Here is a 17,376-nt window from a genome sequence, read left to right on the forward strand (position 1 = left end):
CCAGATGACATGGAAACTGTTTGGCCTGAACTTTTTGGGACTGAACCTCTGGATGAGGCCAGTCAAGCTTCCTCCACCATCTGGGGGGCAACTACCTTCTTCTCCTGGTCTCTTGGCAGGACCAGCAACAAGTGCCTCTCTATCCTTCATCAGGACATGAAAGCTTGTTCACTGAGGATTTGGGAAATATCCTATTATAGGCCAAATTGTATCCCCCTCCCCAAATTCATATCTAACATCCAGTACCTTAGAACGTGACTGTGTTTAGAAGAAAGTTCTTTAAAGAGATAATGAAGTTAAAATGAAGTCACTAGAATGGGTCCTAATCAAATATGACTGGTATCCTTAGAAAGACACACATGGGTACAGAGACCATGTGAGGACACAGGGAAGTGACCATTTATAAGCCTCAGAAGAAACCAACCCTGCTGATACCTTGGTCTTAGACTTCGAGCCTCCAGAACTGTGAGAAAATAACTTGCTGTAGTTTCACCCAGCCAGCCTGTGGTGCCTAGTCGGGTAGGACATGCCCTAGTCTGATCCCAGATGCAATAATCTGCTGGAACAGGGCAGCCTCTTCTCCAGAGATGTGGGGCTCTGTTCCCATCCAGCAGTATCCCCCTTCCCTTTGTCTGAGGAACACTTTACCTTGCATCTTCAGACCTTAAGCAACGGAGGTAAGGACAGTTCCTAATTGTCCTTTATTTATCTCTGTCAGTCAGCTCTGAGTCGGGTCATGCCCAGGGAGCAAGGCCATTTAGCTAGGCCAGACTGGTATGCTACAAGAAGGAAACCCCCCTTGACTCCACAGCCTGACCAGCTGTCAAGCTGCATTCAAGGAGCCAAGCACCCTGAGCCCAAACATCTTCTCTTCGACCCAATTCAACAACTCTAGTATGTAATGGGGGGGGGGGGGGGGGGGAAGGAGAGGCAGGCCCTGGCCCCTAATCTCAGCTCACCCATCCCAAGACACTTGCCACTAGGATTGCTTCTCTCTCCTGACAGCACTTAGGCCAGAATGATTCAGGGATTTCCCAAGAAAAGTGATCTAGGAATCCCCTGTTTGCACACATTTGCCTACAGACCAAAGACAAGCCAGCTAGAGAATTATATAGCAGTAGGTCTCCCCTCTCCAGGCGCCCAAGAGGTCTTGCTCCCAGAAGTCTGTCAGTTGGATCCCCGGGGAGTGGGGGCATCTACAGTAGCTCCTAGGGGCGCTTCTCTCTCTCTCTTTCTCTTGTCCTCAAAGTGGAGCTGGTTTCCCATGGGAGACACCCGAGCAATTCCTCAGACTCATAGTGAAAGGTGTAGAAGGGGCCGCGGCAGGGGAAGGCAGCCCCAACGGGAGGCCCCCCTCCATCCCAGCCCGTTCAAACCCTGAGCTCCGGCGCCCCATTCCTTATCCCCGAAGGAAAGGAGCGGAGGCAGCAGAGTCCAAGCCTTGCAGTCAAACCCGCTTGGGTTTAAATCCTGGCTCTGCTACTGGACAGCTGGGTTGGTTTTTGACCTGGGGTAACATATATTAACCTCTCGGGTTACTGTGTAACGAAGATAATAATGCCTGCCTCACACGGCGGGGCTGGCCAGAGGGTTAGGAGAGAGGACAGGGTAAACCAGCCGGCTCAGGGCCAGCCCAGGGAATATCCAACACTCTGCCTCTCCCACCTCGGAGAACGCGTCCCTCACTGCACTATTCCAGAAGACAGATTCAGCCAAGACCCCTTACCAGGCTCCAACTGCTGGGGTTAGGGAGGGGAAAAAAAATATATATATATATATTTATTTATTTTTATATATACTTTTATATATTTATATAAAAATATAAATTATTTATATATTATATATTATATATTTATGAATATTTATATATTTTATTTATGTATATTTTATATATTTATATTTTATTTATTTACCTATCTATTTATTTATTTATATGATATTGACTCCTTTTGAGAAGTTCCCAAATCCCTCAGAACCAGCCCCCAAGGCGGCAGACCCTGGGGCCCACGCACAGGGTACACACTCGGAGCCTTCTGTGTCTCTGGAGCGGTAGCTGACAGGCCAGTCCAGGCCAGCAGGTCTTCCAGAGCACAAGTGCCCTACTGATCTTGTGCTTATTCTTACAGCCCCATGGCACCTTCCTCGGCCATCCCGCCAGCGGCTCCCAGGCATGCCACTCAGGGCCTATGTTGTTTGTGGGCCACTTGGGCGCAGGCCCCTGGCAGAGGAGTCACAGCTGGGAGACGGGTTTGGGAGATGCCAAACACGGAGGCTAAAGCTGAAGCTGGGCTCCAGGGCTTGGCGACAGGAAAGGCCAAGTCCTGACCATGCTTGTGGAGCAGGAGGTCCCTGGCCCTGGGCACCAGCAGTGGGAGAGCCCCTTTAACTCAGAGGTGACCCTGATAGAAGACGGTCAGTCGCGTTGGACTGGTGACCCAGAGAGGCTCTGCAGTTGCTCCCAGTGGATATGACACTCTTAGAGAATGCCTACAGCCAAGCAGGTGTCTGCTCCCTGAGTTACTTGGGAGAGGTTTCCATGTGCGATGTGTCACTGCAATGCAATAAGAAGTCTGTCTCATGGAACCTGTAGAAACGTTCTCATGACCACCATCCTTCATTCAACTGTCACTAGATTTATTTAAAATTCTCTTTCAAATACAAATAATCATGACATTTGAGGACTGGATTTGTGACCGCAGAGCAGCCCCTTAACAATTTTCAAAGCACTCCTGGTTAGTAGGCAGGACATGGAGACAGAGCTTTGTCCCAACCAACATCCCCAGTTAAAATGAGATCCCAAGTCACTGCAGCCCAGTTATAACCCTATCTGCACCCCTGCCTCCCTAAGGTGGTCTTCTCAGGTTTTGTCTCTGGGCTGAGGGGACACATCCTCAGCCTCCCACAGGGCGGCCGGGAGGAGCCCAGGTCTCCCCCAAGGAAGCAGGGCGCGACTGCCAGGGCCAGGTCTGGGTTCTGAGCTCTGGTGCAGCAGCCGAGCTGAACAGAGGGGATGGGGCCCTAAGCAGGCCTGATCAGCAATAAGGACTGGCTGGCTCTACAGCATACTAGAGAAGAACCCCAACTTCAGCAGGCACCCCCCTCCTACCAGCCTCCACCTGCTCAGAGCCTGAACATGCTGGTGGAAACAATGCTCTCCTTTCATCCAGGCTCCCAGCGCCCACTCCACACTCCTGCATGGCCAGGCTCCCAGCCGCCTTACTGAGCCGTACTGGCCCCTCCTTCCACCCCTACACCCTCACCTGGGTTACTGCGGAGGCTTCTCTGACTCTCATCCCTCACCCCACCCTTCCAACCCACCGCAGAGCACCATCTCGCTTAATATCCCTTTATTGCTGACACTCTGGAGTACCCCCACAGATGAGGTGGGTTGTAAGCAGCTTGTTACTAATGACAAAGCAGCTAAAGCCAAGAAGCTTTCCGTATGAATTAGAGAAGATTCCAGGTTATCTGGCCCCCTTCTGATATACTTTATTGAAGTGGGTGGAATTCAGCCAAGAAATCAGCAATTGCTTATAGTGCTCAGGAAGTAAGAGTTTCTATGACACCGTGAACGACTCTGCAGCTTCCTACTATTTTAGGGACTTACTTCCAAAGACGTCTCTGTGTGTATGTATATAGGTAGTGGGGCTGGCTGTACGTCCTTCACAATATGGCCATGTCCACCAAGTGCTTCTCACAGGCTACCGTCATCTGACACGTGCAGCCTGACCATATTCCTGCTTCAGCGTGAAGACGACTTAATCTTCGTGGTCAGCTTAAGACTCTGAATAATCTGACCTTTCAACGTGGTGGCAAGATAGAAAGGAAAAAACATGGGCTTGAGCATCAGGTAAACTGGGCCTAAGTCTTATTTCAGCCTCTTGCCAGCTGGGGAACCTTGGAAAGTCACTTTTCCCGAGTCATTTTCCTTCTTGGTGGGGACTTAATAAATGATGATTTCCAATCCCCGGTTCCCTATATAACCCCACTCCTCAGTTCTAGCCAAACCAAACCACTGGCTGTTGTCCACGTATGCCCTTTAATTTACTGTCCCTATGCCTTTCTTTGTCCACTGCTGTTCCCTCTGCTAGAAATGCCCTGGATGCAGAGAAAAGGGGGTGTCTGGTCTCTGCGTTTCCTTCCAGACACATTTCAAACGCCACCTCCTCAGCAAGCCAGGTGCCTCAACCTCTTCTTTCTCTAAATGTTTGCTGTGTCCCCTCTGTGGTTATTATCACCTATTTTGAGGAAGGGGTACACTCCTTAAGTTTGATCCAAGCAGGGGATGTGTCTTACTCATCTCATGTCCCCACCATCACTGTCCTCAGCACAGAGGATAGTCAAAAAGCATTCAATGACAAATAATAAATGAGGTCACACATCTATTGGCTCCAGAGTACTTAGAATTATGATCTACCTCGGTTCCTAATGGGGAGTTGCCCTAGATCCAGTGGGCCATTTCTGACTTTAGGGCTTCCGTAGCCTCCCTCCCTGCCACTCTGGCCAGGATAGTGTGCCCCTCAGACATCCACGCTGCTTAACCACAGCCCTCTCCATCCTCCACCCACACACCCCACCCAAAACCTCAGCCGACTTGAATAAGGCCCCCACTGCCCACAACCCTTCCCTGGCTCCTCTTGGGGCTAGAAGCTTGCTCTGTGGCCCAGGCTACAGAGTCAGACATCCCAGTGTTGTACCCAACACCTTCCCAGATGGCTCTGTCCTATATCCGCCATCTCCTCTTGGACACTGTGATCCCAGCATCTCAGACCACGTGGCCCTGGTTCTTCAGATACCAGTATATGCTGTGTTCTGGAAATTTTCAAGGGGTGGCCATGGGTCTATAAGAGCCTTCAAGCACCAGTTAGGTGGCTGAGCGAAGGTAGGCATCAGCTGAGAATATCACTTCTTGAGGATCATAGGCCTCAGCGTTTCAGGCCACAAAGTCATTTCCTCAGAGCCTTTCCTCTCTCCCTACCCCTGTGACTGAGCAGGACCTGAGCTTGTGACTTGGGACACAGAAGCTCCTGCACAGCTTTGCGACCACTCTTCCCTGGCCTCCCACCTTCATTCCATCCTATGTTTGCCACAAGTCATCTCTGCTCAGAAGCCAACTGTCCCCATGACCCTGCCGTACTTTAAGTCAGATCTCTCAGCAAATCCTGCCTCCCCTACAATTTCGCAAACTTCTCCCTGTCAATAGTGCTTGGACAACACCCTCTGCAGGTAGACTGTAACACATGCTCTAATGCTGCTGCCTCGCCCCCCGAGGTAAGCTTGAATTATGCAGAATTTCTTACATCACAGAATTTCTTACATCCAACTGAAATCTGCCTCCTCTTTAATTCCCTCTCCGGTCACCACCAAGGATCCCCAGCTCTGCCCTCCAAGCAGCACAGAGCAAGATGGCTCCCTCTCTGACCTGAAAAATCACAATCAACAGCCCCAAGTGTCTTCCTGTCAGTCATTAGGTCCTTTCAAAAGACCTAATGTGCTTGCCAGGGACAGACTCCAGCTTTGCAGCATCAAGAATCCCTCCTCCACCTGCTCCCAGAGTGCGGTGTGCCTAATCTTGGCCAGGGCAGAAAAAAGTGGGATGATCTTCTAGCAAGGTCTAAAGCCAGGACTTCTACTAATGGAACCAGGCTAAGGCAGCTTATATGGGTTTTTCCACATGGTCAGGTAGGAAACTCACACCATGGATTTTTGGAGCCTATGGGACAGGACTTTGCACTTCCCCTGCCACATCTCATCAAGCTGGTTTGTGTTCCCAAATCTCTCTGCTGCCTTTGTCCTGTATGCTGGTGACCAGTTGTCTGAAACCAGGCTGTATCCCACCTGCCATGCACTTCTGCCTCTTGGACTTCCTGCTCACCTTCACCATGATGTCCTTTCGTGTCACACTCAGAGGCCCAGAGAATTCTACTTCTCCCTGAAATTTCAGACTAAGCCCTCTAAATGATATAAATACTCATCTTAACAAAATATCTTTTCTTCCAGGCTTCCTGAAAAGCGGATGAAATGATAACAATCCCCTTTGTTGATTACTTAGGATGTGCCAAGTACCGTAATCAACACCTTATGTCAATCATCTCACTGAATCTTTACAGGAACCAAATGAAATAGGCTTATTATTGTTCCCATTGATCAGATGAGGAGCTTAAGGCTCAGAGAAGCAACAGCAAACCCATGTAGAGTGGGCTTTAAATGGAGGCCATCTGGCTCAAAGTCCATACGCTAGAGCAAGCAGGGTCCTCAGCGATCAGGGAGGCGAAGTCCTCCCAGTGGAGGAAAGCTGCTGCCTGCCATGCTGCGGGTGGGCAGGGGGCAGGACTCCGTTTCCTCATCCTCAGAAACAGGACAATAATCCCTGCCTGAGGCATTGTGCAGCTCCAGTGAGCTGGCACAGCGAAAACCTAGCCGGACACACACGGTGCTGGTTGTTGTTACCGGGTGAGCACATTGCATCGAAGAACCAGATGTCTTGGCTGGTCACAGGAAGAGCTTATGTAATAAAACTTTTTCAGGACATCCCACCAAGGTCAGGTGTCAGAGCCAAGAACTATTCCTTTGCTTTGGTAAAGGGCTGAATTAGAAGAATCTGCCTTTCCTGTCCAAATGCAAATTCTAACTTCTCCCCTCCCCCTACTGAAACCCTCTCTCCTGGATTCCCAACCCCCGACCCCCTACCCCCACCCCCCCATGCCACTGCTCACCTGCCTGGGTTGCTTACTAAACCTGGATTTCCATACCACATACCTAATCTGCCGAGACAGCCCTGTCACCCTAGGATCCCACCCAGCTCAGCATTTGTCTGCCTCCTTTTCACTCTCAAAAGTATCCCAATTTGGACAATAAATTAAATTGAATACTTGGAATCTTTTTTAAAAATCACTTTAGAAAAAAATTAATTAATTTAAAAATAAATAAATAAATAAATAATCACTTTAGTTCTCTGGCACCTATTTCCCTCCCATTAAATGGGAATAATATGACCCACCTGATGAGACAAGCCCGCTGTAAAACTCACCAAGCTGGAAGCTCCCCCCATCCTTCCTCTGGAAGCAGTTTCTGGGGTCGCCAGTCTATCCACACCTTTGTTGCCTTCATGAAGCAGTGCGATGTCCAGCTAGCTAGCAATTCATGCAGAAACCTCTTTGACTCAAGGCCTTGTGTTGGGGGAAGGAAACTGCTGCCCCTGAAGACAGAGGACTTGCCACCTATGTGTATGAGGATGAACGGTAACTCATTTTTGTTGTTCTAGCCTGAGCTGTGGCTCTGCCCTTCTCTTCTCCCTAATTCCTACAACAGGCCTCCGGGTTCCTCCACAACTCTTTTTTCCTTCCTCCCTCCCTCTATCTCTCTTACACACACACACACACACACGCACACACACATACACACACGCGCATGCACACACATACACTGTCAACCTCAGGAGTTGCTTTTGGTAAGGCCTTCTGGGCTTTTCTGCCAGAAGCAGGTTGGAGAAGTTTGTTAAGACCTCTTGGGATACCAGTGCAGTCACAGGAGTGGCCCTCCCAGTCAGAGTGGTCGCTGCCCAGCTGAGAGGCCCAGCTACATGTGACTGGTACATTCCAATCACACACACAACTCACTGCGGATTCATGTGTTCACCCGAGAGTCAGGGCAGGAGTTCTGGCTCTGCCCACTGAGCACATTCCCAGCAACCAGCAAGCACTGGTTATCCCTAAGCAGGCAGAGTAACCCTGGGATTTGCATCAATCCTTCCCCATGCCTGTCCTCATCACCAGGAAGAAACAGATGTACCCAGAGCAGAGCCACCCAGGACCGGCTCAGCAGCTACAGGCCTAGGGAGAGGTTGGGCTACAGTGGATTCCCCATAGCCTCACCTAAGTTAACAGTCTGTTCCTGGAGATTTGTCAGAAGGCCCTCCACCCACTCACCTCTGCAGAAGTCATTCTGAGACATGGACAACCCAAATCTCAAGTCTGCGACCTATAGCCGTCCTTGATTCTTCACCATGGATGAGAAGGCTCTGCACACATTTTGGTATCAGCAAAAATATATAAGTAAAGAACCATGAAAACAAAAACTCAAAAGAAGGCAGAAACTTCCCAGATCCAACTGCATAATTCAAAAGAGCCACGAGGCTCGACAAGTTTCCCTCAAAGCTGAATCCCAGCATTCCTTGCCTTTGTTTTCATTTGGCAATTACCACGTGCCAGGCAATCACCTAAATGTTTCACATGCATTAACCCAGCTCTGCCTTAGCAAACTAAGGCGACCACTGTACCACGCCAAAGGCTGGACCTGTCCCGGGAGGCTGGAGGCTGAAGAGCCTGGCCAGGCAGAAAGGTGTGGAGGGGAGAGGTGGGGAGAAGAAATCCAGCCTCAGGGTTACTGAGTCTCCAGGCAGCAGTGCAGATTCTAGATAAAGTCTTCTCTCCTCACCTGATAGCTATGGCCCTCCCCCAACCATCTGGATCCCTGACACTGGCCCTACACACACATAGGCCTCTGCTTGGAGCCACCCACCACCCCAGCTCCAACACTACACAGGCAACTTCTTCTGACTAATTGGATGTGTCCCTAAACTTTGCCGGGGGGGGGGGGGGAACTGTTTGGGTCTTAGAATACAACTTTCTGGAGATTTGATAGACTGGTGCTTGTATTCCCAGAAAAACTATTTAATACATATGTACCCATGCTGAGCACTAACAGGTATGAGTGTCCACACCATAAAGCACTTCTTGCTTCCTATCAGCCCATATATATCTAGGCCGCAGGACAGAAAGGAGGACTCATGAGCCTCCACAGCCACATTGGCACTGGTTACTAGCTGACACTTCCCTTCTGAGTCCTTGACCTATAAGATTCCAGCCTTAGCTGTTCTGTAGACAGAATTCACTCCAAACCTGGGCTCTTTCCCATTTGTCATTGCCTAATGGAATCTCCTTCTGGACCTTCTGGCAACTGTTCTCTGGCCAGCTCACAGTGTTCCAAAGGATAGAGCCCCAGGCCAGAGGGCCAGGCCAGGAGGTCTGGGTTCTGCCACCAACAGCAGGTGACCCTTGATGGGTTCCTTTGGATAGGCTCACCACCCTTGTGTGCATGTGTGTGCATGTATGTTGTGTGTCATATATATATATATATATGATGTAAGGAAGTACCCAAGGCTCTCTTCTGATTCCAAATTAAACCAACCATTCTCACTACCCTTCCCCCTTCCAAGAATCGCCTCCATGCTCTCATGGTACCAACAATGCCTCATTCTTCTTCCAGCACACTAGCACAAAGTGTCAGTGTCCCATTTGTTGCCTTTCTCTCCCTCAAATCCAGTCAGTCACCCAATCCCGCAGGATTTCTTGGCAAGATCACTCCCTCTCCATCACCACTGCCCCTGCCTTGACTTATATCCTAAGCTACCTCGATGGGTTATTCCAACATCATATTCTCACAGGAAGTTGCTCCCTGTCCCTCCAACCTGCCCGAGGTCATCCTGGAAGCAGAGATTTCACCATGCCTTTTCCACACTGAAAGACTTTCAATGCCATGGGAATAAAATTTCAATTCTTTAGCTTCAGTGTTCAAGGCCTCCCATGACCTCTCCCTAGCCTAAGACTCCAGTCTCACCTCTCCCAGTGTCCCCTCCCACCCCACCCTCTGACTCTAGCCATATGGGCCACTCCTCATTGGGCTTGTCCTAGTCTTTCAGGTTCTGTTCTCGTTTCTTCCCTCATCTCTGGTGCAAAATAACCTACCCCTTCCCCCCTTTTACTGAGGCACACATTGCAAAACCAGCTAGCTCAGAACCCAAATTTGCCACAAACTCTTCCTGGACATCTGCTAAGTGTAGGGCTGCACGCAAGGGCTGATGCATAGACAGCCCTAGAGCAGCTCAGGGGCTGGAGCAGGTGTGGACAGACCTGCAAATAGAGTGCCTAAGTACCAGAGCAGGGTTCTCTAATTGAGGCTCTATGTATACACCAGAGAGAAGAGTCCAAGTAACTTGGAGGTGAAGGGCGGAGAGGGATTTCAAGAGTTTGATCTGCACCCTGAAGTTTCAATAAGAGTTCATTCATCTTGCAGAGCCAAGGAAAGAGCTTTCCAGGAAGAGCAAACAATGCATGCAAAGATAGAGAGGCACCTAGGATAGAAACTGGTGAGCTACTCAGTTTGGGGAACAGTGGAGATGCTGTGAGCTACAGTACAGCCAGCCTTTGCAGGGCCTCGAGTGCCAAACAAGGATGCTACACTTTATCCTACCAAGGAAGCAATCCTATCCCATCTCGTGTAGATCTTCCATCTACAGATATATTACAGAGCCAAGATATCTGCCTACATGGCATGGAACATGGTGATTAAGAGCATGGTGCTTCTGGGGCGCCTGGGGGGCTCAGCAGTTGAGCGGCTGCCTTTAGCTCAGGGTGTGGTCCTGGAGTCTGGGTCCCACATCAGGCTCCCTGTAAGGAGCCTGCTTCTCCCTCTGCCTATGTCTCAGCCTCTCTCTGTGTCTCTCATGAATACATAAATAAAGTCTTAAAAAAAAAAAAAAAAGAGCAATGGTGCTTTTTGTTTTGTTTTGTTTTGTTTTGGTCAAACTTTTTATTTAGTATTCTATAGTTGCTTAGCACACACTTAAATGGTCTTATTGGGGTAAGGGAAAGGAGAGGTTCTTGTAGATTCCCAAGGAAATGTCAGAAAGGCAAAATAGGGACAGAATTATCCATTTGCTTTTTTGGATTTACTGGGTGAATAGCACTTTCCTTACACAAGCATGTGATCTCAGGTTTTTCATTACTGAGAACACTGAGATTTCTATTTGAAGACACCCTAAAATCCTAAGAGTAGCACACCCTGATCACCCTCTAATAGCTAACTTGTTTGTATAGGCAGAAGGATTCACCTCTCCATTTTAGATGGCTAGATGTATGTGGAAGGTCTTAGAATTGCTTTGCCTCATTTACCTGGGAAAAATAAGATATAGGAAGTGGCCTTTAGGAACACTTTTTTTTTTTTTTTTAATTTTTATTTATTTATGATAGTCACAGAGAGAGAGAGAGGCAGAGACACAGGCAGAGGGAGAAGCAGGCTCCATGCACCAGGAGCCTGATGTGGGATTCGATCCCGGGTCTCCAGGATCACGCCCTGGGCCAAAGGCAAGTGCCAAACCACTGCGCCACCCAGGGATCCCTTTTAGGAACACTTTTAACTTGAAAAATTACAACACTAGTACACAAGTCAAGTCTTAACACATTTAACATTTGCTTATTTAAAGCAATGTCATAAAGTCAGATAAGATTAAATAGGCTTTACTTTTTTTCCCCCTCACAAGAACATAAAAACTATGGACGGGCAACCTAAAGGGAAGGATCAGGAAGGGCCAGTTCTGTGTGTATAAATGTGCAGGTGGCAGAGGAAATGAACGCAAGAATTATAGAGGCCCACCAAAGTAAGAATTATCTAGAAGCACTAAGTAGAAGTCATCCATTTCCCGAAGACAAAGCGGAGAGTCAGCGGCCCCCCTGGAAAATCACAAGGCCACAAGGAGATCTGGGTCTGAAGCTAAGCAGACTGCTCCAGGACAGCATCTCTTAGATTATTTACTCAGAGTGTCAGAGATAAGAATGGAGGTCGCGAAGATTTCCCAAGGGTGAACAAGGCCTGGCTTTCACAGTCCAGAAGGGATACAGCCCACCCTTGTGAGACCACCTGGGGATTCTGGAACACTGAGACACAGAGGTGCCATCAAGTGCTGAAACCTAAGAATGATGCCAGAAAACAAAGTGGAACTGCTGTAAGGAGGAAGCAGGAAAAACAGTGACTCAGGACAACACAAAGCTGCCAAAAGTTTGTCTTGTTATACCCACACCAAGTGGTGACACTGTCACATCTTTTCTCCCCCACTCTCCCTCAGGGTCACTTCTTGAATGGGGGTGCACAATCTGGGAATTTAGTACAGGTTTAGATGCCTCATTAGATGCATTCATATTAGCTGCTCCTCATATTTTGCGAGAGGGGATCTGCTGGAGGATTTGAAGTAGGGAAGTATCATGAACAGATTTGTATTTCAATAAAAAAAAATTTTTGATGGCCACGTTAAAATCAACTTCCAAATTTTACATCAAATGTTATAGCATAATTGAACTCCAATAAAAAAAATTTTTTTTTAAATTAAAAAGAAACAAAAAGTTATAGCATGAAAGGCATGCCATTCTTCCCCAAAGCTGAATTCTCTCAGAATAGTTTCCCCCTCCTCACTTCTGGAATGTGTCCAGTCAGTCTAAAAGACAGAACCAGGGGCAGCCTGGGTGGCTCAGCGGTTTAGGGCTGCCTTCAGCCCAGGGCGTGATCTTGGAGCCCCGGGATTGAGTCCCACGTCGGGCTCCCTGCATGGAGCCTGCTTCTCCCTCTGCCTGTGTCTCTGCCTCTCCCTCTGTCTCTCATGAATAAATAAATAAAATATTAAAAAAAAAAAAAAAAAAGAACCTGAGCCGCTGGCCCATGAGTCTACCTCTCTAGAGTCTCTCCTACCCGTCCCACTCTTTCAGGCCCAATATAAGGCCTGACCTTCAGTGTCCTAACTGGCCCCTTGGCCCCAGTGTCTGTCCCCTCTGCTCACTCCTTTCCAGGCTCTGCCACAGTAGGCTTGAGCAGGCCACCTTAGCTTTCATGAGAATCACATGGGGGAACCTAGGAACACCATCCCAGACCCATTTCATTCCATATACTTTTTAAAATTTTTTTTTATTGGAGTTCAATTTGCCAACATACAGTATAACACCCAGTGCTCATCCCGCCAAGTGCCCCCCTTCAGTGCCCGTCACCCAGTCATCCCAACCCCCGCCCACCTCCCTTTCCACTACACCTTGTTCATTTCCCAGAGTTAGGTGTCTCTCATGTTTTGTCATCCTCACTGATATTTTCACTCATTTTCTTTAAAAGCTCCCCAGTTTACAAGTCAGGTCCCACCCCTGACCTAGGAATCAGAATCTGCATTTGAACAAGACCCTCCTGGTGATTCTTAAGCTCCTTATAGGTTGAAAAGCTCAGCTCTAAGGTGTTGCCTGACCATTCATTCCACAAATATTTACTGGATTTTCTCCAGTGCAGGCTAGGGGTTGGGAAGGTCAAGGGCCAAGGTCCCCGACTTTGAGAAGCTCATCGAAACTTCAGTCAATCCCTTGCTTAAAACCTGCCATTCGCTCCCACGCTTTCCAATTCCAGACTTCTACCCCTGACCTTCATGGCCCATTGGGGCCATGCTTTATCCTTGTCACCAGCTCTACCGTCTAGCACTCACCCTGAGAACCTAGTTGGACCACTTGCCACTTCTCACAGCTAGCTGGTGCTTGTCAGCCTACACACAGCTCTCAGCCCAGGCTCTACCCGCCTCTGCCTGGAGACACCCAGGAGAAATCCTCTGAGATCCATCACACAAGTCACCTGCTTCTTGAAATTTTCCCGGACCTTCTTCGCTCAGATGAAAGGCAGGAATTCCCAAAACTCCTTGCTCTTCTTCCCCCCCTCCGTGGTACTCTCATTCTGCTCAGTTTTAAAGCCAGCACACCTGCTGGAGATACCCCAGGAGAGACCATGATTCTGTTTGTCTCCTCAGTAGCAATAAGCTAATAACTGGCACATCATCAAATCTCTAAGTAAGAAGAAGAATACATGCATTACAAAATCAGGGATGACTGCAGTAAGTGAGCCATTCACTAATCTCTCTCATTTCCCACTTCAAAGTCGTCTGAATATAAATTTAAGAAGAATAGTAATGGGCTGCCTTGCCAGCCCAAAAGAGAAATAATCTCTAAATAATTTTTTGTTTTCCATACCATACTCAAGTAATAATCAAAGACTGAACATACTGAAGATGAATTCTGTGCACGGCCAATTACCTCTCTGTAGTTGGACATTTAAGCTCACAAAACGCAACATGAAATTTGGAAACACTTCAGATTTGTATTAGAATCGATTAAGGCACTGGGAAAGAGACAGATGAAGAAAAGGATTTGAAGCAGACCAAAATATGGAAAGAGGGACCGACCTGACGACATACCCAGCGGCTCTAAAAGGAAAACTACAATACTCTGGGTTTGTTTTTTAAGAGGATTAAGGATTTGGTTTGCTAGAATGCCTGTTTCAATCCTCTGCAAACTTCGGAAATGCTAGCTTCTAAATCTATAATCTTATTTTCATTTGAAGAAAAACTGCAGGTCTGGAATTGGGACGTCATGAGGGAGAGGCGGAGCCCACTTTCCAGCAAAACCTTGCCCATCTGGCTGTCTGCTGGGACGCGGCGGCTCGAGATGTGGATGGGCAGGCTGCATTTTCGCAATTAGAGTACAGAGCTGGCCTCAGCCAGGGCGCTGCATCTGCACACGCCCGAACAGCTGGGCTCGCGCACGCAGACCCAAGCGCCCGGCCACCGTGGGCCCTCGAGGTTCCGCCGGTGCTTCAGCGACGCGCCGCTCTGACCCTCCTGCGCATCTCCAGGGCCACGCTGGCACCTGCAGGGGCGCGGGTCGTCCGTAGGTCCCGGGTTGGGTGGAAACTCGGAGCAAATCCATGGGAGGTTTACCCTCCTCTCAGTTTTCTGCCGGAGAAGAGCGAGAGGGTCCCTGTCCTCGCGCCTGGGACACGCTCTGGGGCCCTTCCTGGCGCTGCCTCCCACCCCTCGGGTGGTTCTTGAACCTGGGGGCTCTCGGTTCCCCAGGCAATGCACCCGCGGGGGCTCCGGGTCCGGAACGCGCGAGGGACCTGGGGCGTGGGGAGAGCCCACTGACCTGGGTGCGGGGCTCCTCTCCGGGCGGCTCAGGTGTGCGGGCCGCTCCCGTGTCCCTCCCACCTCCGAACATGAGAGCCGCGAGCCGAGCTGCAGGCCACTGACCCACCGACCAACTGACCGACCAACCAGCCGACCGAGCGGCGGCGGCCGGGTCTGGAGCCCACGTGACGGGGCGGGACCCACGGAGGCTCGTCCCGGACTCCCCGCTTTCTCCCGCCCCCCTCCCCCGGGACCGCCCCCCAACTCCCCTCCCCTCTCGGGCTGCGCGGCGGCCCGCAGGGACCCAGCCGCCCCCGGTTCCCTTCCCTCGGGGACCTGCCTCGTCAACCCCGCCCCTTCGAACCTGCCTTCCCCGCGTCCGCCCAGCCGCGGCCCCGCCCCCCGCCCCCCGGGCCGCGCTCGGAGCCCGCAAGCCCCGCCCCCCCGGGCCGCGCTCGGAGCCCGCAGGCCCCGCCCCCCCGGGCCGCGCTCGGAGCCCGCAGGCCCCGCCCCCCCGGGCTGCTCTCGGAGCCCGCAGGCCCCGCCCCCCGGCCGCGCTCGGAGCCCGCAGGCCCCGCCCCCACGAGGCCCCGCCTCCCACGGAGCCCCGCCCCCTCCTGTCAACCCCTCCCCCCCAACACCCTTCGACCCCGGGGAGACCGACGGGCGGTTCCCGGCACTAGTGCTGCCAGTCCCCCCGGGCTTCCCCAGCCCTGCGGCACCATTCCCGGCCGGTCGCAGGAAATGCAAACGAGGAAGCAGAAAAGCAATTTGTATGGAGAATTGCAAAGAGAAGCCACAGAAAAAAAACACTTAGAGGCGCGCTCAGCGCAGCAGCCCTTTGGCTGTTCGGCCGGCCCGGACCCGTGCGATGCAGTCCAAATCGAGGTTGTCCCGAGGGCAGCTTCATTCCCGGTATCTGAACAACAAACGCAGAGTTTGGAAGGCTCTGAGTCACCCTAGAGTCTGGCTGCGCTTGAACCCCGCGACCTGGGGTGGAGATCCCCCTAGTGGTCAAGCCCCAACCAAAGACACTTGCGCCGGGTCTGTGAACAAGAAGCGCTTCCCTCTGCTCAGCACCTAGAAGGGGTTCCACAGACCGGGAAAGCTTTGGCACCTGTGACCACAGGAATGGGCCCTGGAGACTCATTCCAACACCTTCCCCCAGCGTATGGCCTGAATCCCCTCTAGTTGTACTGCTAGATTGCTGCCTTGCCCAGGCCTCCGGGGCTGGTTGCTCAGTTCAGCTGATTTAAAATCCCTGTGGGCCGTGGATGGCATCCGCACCACAGACTCTGGCATAGTCCCCAGCTCTGGCAGGAGTCACTACAGCCCGGGCCTCAGTTTTAATCTACATTTCTACAGGCTGGACAAATTCCACAAGGCACATCTTTTTTCAGATGACCCGGTGGTCTGAAATTACCAGTATGCCCAGGAGACTTTTACATGTGAACAGAACTTAAGCCACCTCGGCAAATATGAGCCTCCCGTCACTGCAGGAACCTGGCCAGAAGCAGACCAAAGGCAAAGCCAGCAGAGGAAGGCTGAGGCCCACAAGAGTTGTGTTACAGCAGGACACCCTTCGGTTCTCTTTCACTTCCTTAAAATAGCAGCAGAGGCTTTTGTAGACCTAGGCCTACAGTTCACATGAGTTCATGGGCGTTTCCAAATCCCACATGTTATTGCCCCAATGGACACGCTGCCCTAACCTCAGCCCCTAGAAAATGTTAATCTGTCTTAGAACTATACAACTGCTTTTTAAAAATTACCTTTAAAAATGGAGCAAGTCCCTGGCTCTCAAGCGTCTTACACTTTGGAACCATTTTGAGGGGAGGAGGCTTAAAAAATAACTGTTGTCTGGGTCCTACCTACAGAGGTCTGGGAGTAAGCCTAGTATTAGGATTTTTCAGAGCTCCTCAGGTGATTCTCATGTGCAGTCAAGTTTAAGAACTGCTGCTACAGGACTTAGAGACTTTCATTCTGACCAATACCCAATAAGAGACCCCAGAACTCAACAGTTTACATGAAAGAAGCCCAAAAGCGTGTTCGTGGCCCTGCATGCTGTCCTACCCTGGCTCCCAGGGAACAAAGTGCCACATTAACAGGGAAACAATGTCTTGACCTAAAAGAATGATTCTAGATGCAGGAATTTAAAGCACCTGGTGGGTTATTAGTAGCAGGTGCACCTTTCAGAATTGTCACATCAAAGTCTATCATGGATGAAAGGCAACTCTCCTCTGGGCAGCTAAAGGCCATGTGTGTAGGACTCACACATAATTCCACTCACTGATAATCCCACTCCAACCTCCTCTTGAGGCATCCCACATTCCTTATTCCTGCAAAATAGGTAATGTTATTGTACCCACAGGGCAGATAATGTCTGTAAACCCACGGAGTGGGTAACATCGCCATGTTTATATCTTCATACCTGCCTCGTTCCACAACAGATTGGGGCTCTGTACCCATTAGAACTGTGGATAATTGTGCTGTATACATGGGGTGAGTAATTCATTCTGCCAAAGACCTACTCAAATGCTACGGGGGGAGAGAAATGTCTCTTCATTGCCTATGGTTCCACCCTGAGCTTGGCAGAGTTGGCAAAACAGCTGCAAGCACACAAA

The 17,376-nt window shown here is 50.3% G+C and overlaps 1 protein-coding gene across 2 annotated transcripts in view; it reads right to left on the reverse strand.

The window, feature by feature from the left end:
• Positions 1-14,957, reverse strand: part of PPFIBP2 (PPFIA binding protein 2) — a 147,980-nt gene extending 133,023 nt beyond the window's left edge. For both annotated transcript variants that reach the window (XM_072725705.1, XM_026008332.2), the window contains exon 1: positions 14,775-14,957. The gene's annotated coding sequence lies outside the window, so the exon portion shown is untranslated. The remainder of the gene's footprint in view (positions 1-14,774) is intronic.
• Positions 14,958-17,376: the final 2,419 nt, after the last annotated feature.

The sequence above is a fragment of the Vulpes vulpes genome, chromosome 11, assembly GCF_048418805.1.
Source record: "Vulpes vulpes isolate BD-2025 chromosome 11, VulVul3, whole genome shotgun sequence".
NCBI classification, from domain to species: Eukaryota; Metazoa; Chordata; class Mammalia; order Carnivora; family Canidae; genus Vulpes; species Vulpes vulpes.